The 8,721-nt window shown below is 47.6% G+C and overlaps 1 long non-coding RNA gene and 1 pseudogene across 1 annotated transcript; both read right to left on the reverse strand.

The window, feature by feature from the left end:
* Positions 1-1,503: 1,503 nt before the first annotated feature.
* LOC131813273 (U4 spliceosomal RNA) lies at positions 1,504-1,587 on the reverse strand (annotated as a pseudogene).
* Positions 1,588-2,655: 1,068 nt separating this feature from the next.
* Positions 2,656-8,441, reverse strand: LOC131812975 (uncharacterized). Its single transcript, XR_009346565.1, has 3 exons — positions 8,250-8,441; positions 5,349-5,392; positions 2,656-2,804 (listed from the first exon to the last, which is right to left on the reverse strand). It is a non-coding gene; the product is annotated as an uncharacterized LOC131812975 (long non-coding RNA).
* Between the last annotated feature and the right edge of the window lie 280 nt (positions 8,442-8,721).

An 8,721-nucleotide genomic window follows, 5' to 3' on the forward strand; every position in this document is an offset into this window, starting at 1 on the left:
CAGTTGGTTAAGCCTCTGCCTTTGGCTCAGGTCATGAACTCAGGGTCTTGGAATTGAGCCCCACATTGGGCTCCCTGCTCAGTGGGGAGCTTGCTTCTCTCTCTCCTTCAGCCTCTCCCCTGGCTTGTGCCCACTCTCCCTCTCACTCTCTTTATAAAATAAATAAATAAATAAAATCTTTAAAAAAGAAAAGAAAAAAAAGAAAAAAAAAACACATGGAAGAATGATAACAAAGGTAAGAATAGATTTGACACTATTTATTTTTTACAAAATATATCTATTAAGGAGGATCTGGCTGGCTCAGTCAGTAGAACATGTGACTCTCAGTCTCAGGGTTGTAGGTTCGAGCCCCACATTGGGTGTAGATCTTACTTAAAAAAAAAAAAAAATCTAGGGGCTCCTTGGTGACTCAGTGGGTTAAGCCTCTGCCTTCATCTCAGGTCATGATCTCAAGGTCCTGGAAGGCAGCTGTGCTAACCACTACACCACCAATGCTCCAGGTGTCTCAGCGTCCTGGGATCGAGCTCCGCATCAGGCTCTCTGCTCTGCAGGGAGCCTGCTTCCCTCTATCTCTCTGTCTGCCTCTCTGCTTACTTGTGATTTCTTTCTCTCTGTCAAATAAATAAATAAAATCTTAAAAAAATAAAATAAAATCTAGGGGCACCTGGATGACTCAGTAAGTTAAGGGTCCAACTTTTGGGTTCAGCTCAGGTCATCAACGCAACGTAGTAAGGTCGAGCCCCATGTCAGGCTCTACTTGTCCTTCTCCCTCTGCTCCTCCCTCTACTCGCTTGCTCTCTCTCTCTCAAATAAATAAATAAAACATCTAAAAAAACCACCTCTCCCTCTTCTCCTGCTCACTCGTGCTCTCTCTCAAGTAAATTTAAAATAAATAAATAAATAAATAAATAAACTCTTCTAAAAATAAATACAATTAAAAAAAAGATTTTATTTATTTATTTGACAGAGATCACAAGTAGGCAGAGAGGCAGGCGGGGTGGGGGGAGCAGGCTCCCCGCTGAGCAGAGAGCCCAATGCGGGGCTCGATCCCAGGACCCTGAGATCATGACCTGAGCCGAAGGCAGATGCTTTAACCCACTGAGCCACCCAGGCACCCCTAAAAATAAATACAATCTTAAAACCTTTCTCTAATTTTTTTGAATAATAAAAATAAAAATGTATCTATTTAGCTAAGCACTGGATGATACAGAAGCAAGCAAAACAAAGTTCCTGCTCTTATGGGGCTTATATTATAGTCGAAGAGGCAGACACAAACGAACCAATAATTTATCATATGTCTGTCCTAAAAATAAATAAATAATGTAGGGAATGTGGGGTAAAGAAAGCTGTGTGTATGTGTACGCTTGTGATTTTATACAGGTTAGGGAAGGTCTCACTGATTCAATGATATTTGAAAAGGGCCTGAAGGTCATGAAGGAGTGAACCAGTGGGGATAAAGTAGTTCTAGGCAGTGGGAATAGCAAGTAAAAACATCTTTTATATGATCTTTTATGTAGAAAATCCATTTAGCAATAATTGCGCCTCAGATAAACCTCATTGGCTTCGATACTGCCACTGCGCAAAGTTTACGCAGAAAATCCAAAAAATAGACAACATTAGAACTAAAAGAGAATTTATCAAGGTTGCCAGATACAAGATAAATATTCAAAAACCACTGGGGCTTCTATGTAACGGCAGCAACAAATTAGGACACAGAGTATGAAAAAGAAAAAGATTTCATTTACGACGGCAATAAAATCAACATAACTGTGATTAAATGTAACAGATGATTCACAGGATCTATGTAAAAATGAATTCTGTATCTTTATTGATCTAATAAAATTGAATCAAATAAGATCTAATACCATCTAAAATAATATGGAAATAAATTAGTTATGTTTATCAATTGAAAGGCTCAGTGTTGTAGAGAGAGTGAGCCTCCAGGGTGCCTGGGTGGCTCAGTGGGTTAAAGCTTCTGCCTTTGGCTCAGGTCATGATCTCAGGGTCCTGGGATCGAGCCCCACATTGGGCTCTCTGCTCAGCGGGGAGCCTGCTCCCCCCACCCCGCCTGCCTCTCTGCCTACTTGTGATCTATCTGTCAAATAAATAAATAAATAAATAAATAAGTTACAGCTGTTTAAAAAAAAAAAAAGAGAGTGAGCCTCCACATATTAATATAGAAATTAAATGGAGGGCACCTGGGTGGCTCCATCGGTTAAGTGTCTGCCTTTGGCTCAGGTCGTGATCCCAGGGTCCTGGGATTGAGTTCCACGTTGGGCTCCTTGTTCAGCAGGAAGCCTGCTTCTCTCTCTTTCTCTACCGGCTGCTCCCCCTGCTTGTCCTTTCTTGCTCTGTCAAATAAATAAAAAATCTTAAAAAGAAGAAGATGATGATGAAGAAGAAGAAGAAGAAGAAGAAGAAGAAGAAGAAGAAGAAGAAGAAGAAGAAATTAAATGGAATTCCAACCAAAGGCACAGTGAAGTTTTCTGAAGAAACTTGGTAAACTAATCTTAAAATTCCTATGATGATAAGGGTCAGGAATATCTGAGACTATTTTGGAGAGGAACAAGAGGATATGGAGATACTTAGCCCTACTGTATAAGGGTGATCAGTAGTAGCTGAAACAAAGAAACCTCAACATCTTTATGACTCAAACACGATAAAAGTTTATTTCTGGCTTCTATAAATCCCAAATGGGTGTTCCTGACCAGTGGGCATCTCTCCTTCAAGCGGCAAGGTGTAGACCCCGTCTTCTTCCATTTTTGGTTCCCACCTTTCAAGGCACCATGCATGTTTGCATCAAGCTGATGGGAAAGGAAAGAGAGTGAAGAATCATGCGTGGAAGTTTTTGTAGGCAATGCTTAGACATGGTATACATTGTTTCCATTCACATCACTGGCCAGAACTCACTCATGGGGCCATGCCTACTGCCAGGGAGGCTGGGAGACAGAGCCCAGCTGTGGTCCCAAGAACAAGAGGAAGCAGGTATTGTGAAAAGCTAGCCAGTCTCAGTCGTATCTGCCATATGGCAAGATTTCTTATATAGACATGATCACCTAAACTGTGTGGAGTGGCACAGGGATAAACGAATAGATCACCAGAACAAGAAACATAGACCAGACACAGAATTATACAAATATTGGAAGTCCCTATAAGACAAGGATAGCTTCACAAGTCAGTGAGGGCAGTGGGGAACTATGTAGCATATGGCGCTGGGACAACTGGCCATCTCTGTGGGAGCCAATATAAAATAATATATATGGGGCACCTAGATGGCTCAGTGGGTTAAAGCCTGTGCCTTCAGCTCAGGTCATGATCCTAGGGTCCCGGGGTTGAGCCCCACGTCGGGGGAGCTCTCTGCTCCCTGGGGAGCCTGCTTTGCCCTCTCTCTCTGTCTGCCTCTCTGCCTACCTGTGATCTTTGTCTGTCAAATAAATAAATAATCTTAAAAAAATAACATATATGGAAGCCCATATATAAAAACCTAGGTGACTTGAGGTCTTAAATGTAAAAGAGCAAACACTTTAAAATAATTAGAAGAATTATTATAGAGAATATCTTATGTTTTTTGTTTAGGGAAAGATTTCTTGAACATGGGAAAAACAGAGAGAAAGAAGAGAGGAAACACCAACCATGAAGGAAAAGACTGATACATTTGACTCTCCTTTCTGCTTCATTATTTTGTCTATTACTGTGCCCAAAGCACAGTAAAGAAAGACGTCCTCAATGTAAAAATTTTAAAACCACAAATAAGAGAAAACATTCTCAAAGTAAAAAGCTGTAAAAGATTAATATTCAGGGGACGCCTGGGTGGCTCAGTTGGTTAAGCAGCTGCCTTCGGCTCAGGTCATGATCCCAGCGTCCTGGGATCGAGTCCCACATCGGGCTCCTTGCTCCGCAGGGAGCCTGCTTCTCCCTCTGATTCTGCCTGCCACTCTGCCTGTGCTCACTCTTGCTCTCTCTCTGACAAATAAATAAATAAAATCTTAAAAAAAAAAGATTAATATTCAGATTACGTAATGAACTTCAATAAGTTAAAGGCAAACCACCAGCAGAAGAGTGAACAAAGGATCTGAACAACAAATACGCAAGAGAGGAAATGGAATTTCCTATGCAAAATTAAAAAGATGCCCAGCTTCACTCATAATTGTGGAAACACACACACACACACACACACACACACAGGTCAACAATAAGATACCAGATCACACCAACCAAATGGGCAAAAATTTAAAAGTCTGGCAGTACCAAGTATTATTAGCAAGAATGTGGAGAAATGAAGACTCTTGCACATTGCTGGTGGGAGGGCAAATTAGTGCAAATACTTTGGAGACCAATTTGGAAATACAGCTTGACAATATACACATCCCGGGACCCAGCAATTCCTCCCCTTGGTATTATGCCCCAGAAACATTTTGCTTCTAGACATAAGGAGACAGGCTGGAAGCAGCTCACTGGAGGCTTATCTACAGTTGCAACAAAATTCAGCAACAATCTGTTTGTCTACCAATAGCAGAGGAAATTAAGACAGTGTGGTGTTTTTGTGCAATGGGCTACTCCTCCTCAGGTAAAAGGAATGAACCTGGGCTACATGTAGCAACATGAACATTTAAAAATTAAACATGTACAAAATAATACTAAATTTTTATGGATAGCTACATAGTGAACATATCAAAATGTGGATGGGCAGGACACACACCAGTTTAGAGAAGAGAGTAATGAAAAGGAATCAGGATGAGAGCAAAATCAGACAGAAGTAATATGGCAAAATGTTCACAGTTGCTTAAATAAGGGTGATGAGCAGAAGGATTTTATTATATTATCCCCTATTCTTCCATACATGTGAAATATTTTATGTTTAAAATTTTAATAAACTAATTTCTAAACATCTTAGGGAAGGATTCCAGTTGGCATATCCTGGGTCAGTTGCTCATTTATGAAGCCGTCAGTTGGAAGAAAATGGCAGCTCTGGCCATAGCTATACATATGCAGAATTCTGGGGATGCAGTGTCCTTGAGAAGGAAGAGAAGTAGCACAGACAGTACCAAAGGTGTGTACTCTGAGCTGGTCCCCAGGGCATACGCAGCCAGGATATCTGGGAAATTAACCAGGGAGCCCATTAGAATCCCCAAGGAGCTTCCTTCAGGAATCAAACCCCAAGGAGCTTCCTTCAGGAATCAAACCCAAACCTGCTGAGTCAGAATTTTCCAGCCATTCACATTTCAAAAAAGCCTGCTGGTTGGTTCTGATGGGAAACCCTAGTTAAAGCATAATCATCTAAGGCCTTGGGTTCAAACCACTGTGTTGAATCCCTAGCTCAGGTGAGCAAGACTCAAGCTTATACCCACCTGCCATATGCCTGGGTAGGGACTCCTTCCCTTTGAGAGACAGCCTGTGGACAAAGGAAAGGACACACATAGGGGGACTAGTTTCTAGGAGCGCCCCATTTCCAGACTTCATCCTCCAATGATACCCTTGGCCTTAACCAGCCACCCTGGTTCTTCTGGAATTTAGCATTAGGAGGCACATCAGGGAGAGAGGAGCTTGAGCTCCCCCTAGAGGCCAAAAGTGTTAATGTTGATGACTCTCCAAAGCTCTTGCGGGGTTAAAAATAACAATTTAAAAAAACAAAAAAACAAAAACAAAAACAAAAACTGCTTCCGCGGCACTTACTAAATAAATGCCAGACACTGTGGAGAAGTGGTGTGCTTAAAGTACCTAAACTAGCGGGTGGCAAATTCAGGATTCGAACCCAGGTCTGTCAGGCTCCCAGAGCTGTAGCATGGGAAATCTTGGGTCATTAAAGATCCTCAGTAGTGTGGCAGCAACCAGCCCTTACACCTGCCTTAGTGACACCCTAGCCTCTACTCTTATCCAAGCACACGGAGCACCACGTGGGGGCGGTGATGCTGTTGGCGCCCTCATGGTTTGGTGGTTTTTGTTTTTGTTTTTGTTTTTAACATATAATATATTATTTGTCCCAGGGGTACAGGTCTGTGAATTGTCAGGCTTACACACTTCACAGCACTCACCATAGCACATGCCCTCCCCAATGTCCATCACCCAGACACCCCATCCCTATCCCTCATCCCCCAGCAACCCTCAATTTGTTTCGAGAGATTAAGAGTCTCTTATGGTTTGTCTCCCTCCCGATCACATCTTGTTTTTTTCCTTCCTTACTCTCCACAACCCCGTGCCCTGCCTCTCAAATTCCTCATATCAGAGAGATCATGTGGTAATTGTCTTTCTCTGATTGACTTATTTCATTCCACATAATACCCTCTAGTTCCATCCACGTCGTTGCAAATGGCAAGATTTCATTTATTTTGATGGCTGCATAGTATTCCATTGTGTGTATACACCACATCTTCTTTATCCATTCATCTTTTGATGGACATTTGGGCTCTTTCCATAGTTTGGCTATTGTGGACATTGCTGCTATAAACATTGGGGTGCACGTACCCCTTCAGATCACTACATTCGGATCTTTAGAGTAAATACCCAGTAGTGCAATTGCTGGGTTGTAGGGTAGCTCTATTTTCAACTTTTTGAGGAACCTCCATGCTGTTTTCCAGAGTGGCTGCACCAGCTTGCATTCCCACCAATATAGGAGGGTTCCCCTTTCTCCACATCCTCGCCAACATCTGCCCTCATGTTCTTATTGTTGCCTTCCTGCCTGGTGTCCCCCGAGTATCCCTTCCACCAAAACATCTATGAGGCAAGTCGTAATTGTTCTTCAGGGCTCTGCGGAATGTACAACGCCAATGGTTGCTTACCTCTGTCCCCCACTCGCTGTGCACTCCCCACAGCAGGCTTCGACTCGCTCATCTCTGAACCCCCAGCTGATGAGCAAAGCCAGGGGATGGGTGAATACACGAATGACTGAACGAATAAAAGGTAATGGGCACAACAAGCAAATGGCACTTGGTGGAGGGGGATGCGTGCCTGTAACCATGGTAATGATGTTGCTGTGTGATAGTGCTAGAGGTTGGTAACCATGGCAACACAGACAGTGAGGCCTGTTTGGACCGTACTAGCGCTGCCCACTGCCTGTCCATGCCGAGCCTGACCTGATCAGTGGCCAAACAAGATGATGGACGCAAGCAGCAACTGCTGTCCTGACGCCGAGACTCCCCCCACCACCCAAGGGCTGAGTCTCAAAGTGGTCCTATCTTTTTTCTGAGTGGTTCAGGAGACTCCTGGAAAACCGTGTTGGGGACCAGTGGGTACAGTCTGCCTGCATGTGTGTATATGAGCGCAGGCAAGAGGCAGCTGGATGGGCAAATGTGTAAGGTGTAGTTCGCGCTCAAGCTAGTCTTGTTCTTGCGAGTGCAGGGGAAGGGTCGCTCCAAGTGTATTAGGGGAAGAGGGACAGCCCCTGCATGAGTGTGGGGCAGCGCCAGAGACGTGGGCGTGGTGTGTAGGGAGGGAAGGGATCGGTCCGTCTAGAGTGTGGCCGCAGTGCGGTGTTTTGGGGAGGGGCGACGCGGGGGGTGGGGTGGTGTGTGTGTGTGTGTGTGTGTGTGTGTGTGTCTCTCCGCGCGCGCCGGAGCTCGGTCGTGGGGGGCGGGGTTCCGGGGCTGCGGGGCGGGGACCCTTGGCCGCACCGCCCGCGCGGCTGGGGGTGGGGGTGCTCCGCCCCATCCATCACCCGGAGAGCAGCGAGCAAGGCGGATATCACGGTGTCACGGGCGACTCGGCTCGCAGATCTTATCCTCTTCATTTCCGCCTGAGCCCAGCCCGCCCGCGCCGGCTCCCCGAAGGCTCCATCCATCATGGGGGAACGCGGGGGGTTGCACGGGCTTGGGGGGGGACTCAGACGGCGCGGTGAGGGAGGGGCAGCGGGAACCAGAAGCACCGCCCGACACCTGAGGAAGGACGAGTGGGGACTGGGGGGGGGGGGGTACTTCGGAGTTCGCTCTTTCACGTGGGGGAGGGGACGCTCTCTGCCCCGGGGCGGACGAAGGGCAGGAACCAGCCGGGGCCCTAACCTGGGACCCTCGGCAGGTTGTTGGGGTCCGGATCCCTGGGTGCCTGGACTCTCTCCCCCACGCTGGGTGGGGGGTGGGCAACGTGGGGAGCTTGTCTGTACCCCAGGCCCGAGGAGGGTCTGCTGGGCGCGGGGCCCGCACCTGGACCCCGCGGGGCGACCCGGGGCCCGGGCCGCGCGGGCGGGGGCGGGCTCCCCGAAGGGAGGCCTTATTTCATTTCCCCGCGCCGCTGAGGTTTCTGCGCAGTGTCTCTCTCACCTCTTTAAATTTTACGGCGCTTGGCTTGCGGCCGCCGGGCTCCGCCCCGGGGAGGAAGCGGGTGCTGGGGTCTGGGAGCCTGCCCCGGCCGAGGGGTGGCCCCAGCAGGCAGGGCGCGGGTCCGGCCCGGGGCGCCCAGAGTCTGCCAGGGCGCCCGGCCTGCGAGCCCCCACGACCCGTGGTTCCGCGGGACCTTGCGGGAAGGGGTTCTGGGCTGTCCCGGCCCAAAGGGCGGGGTTTGCTTCGGCGCGCCCGGCCCCGCCCCTTTCCCAGACTCCAGGGCGCGCCGCACCTCCCTCCTCCTGCTCCGGGAGTGTTGCGGGGCGGTGTGGTGGGGGGCACTGCTGGAAGAGGGAATAAGAGCAGCAGAGACAGATACCAGTCTTGGGGACCCAGTCGCGTTGCCAAACCCACCCCCCTCGCCTCGGTCAGCTTCCCCTGGAGGCGGGGTGGTGCCCTCAAGTCCAGAGGC

This window comes from Mustela lutreola, chromosome 12 (genome assembly GCF_030435805.1).
Source record: "Mustela lutreola isolate mMusLut2 chromosome 12, mMusLut2.pri, whole genome shotgun sequence".
Taxonomy (NCBI): domain Eukaryota; kingdom Metazoa; phylum Chordata; class Mammalia; order Carnivora; family Mustelidae; genus Mustela; species Mustela lutreola.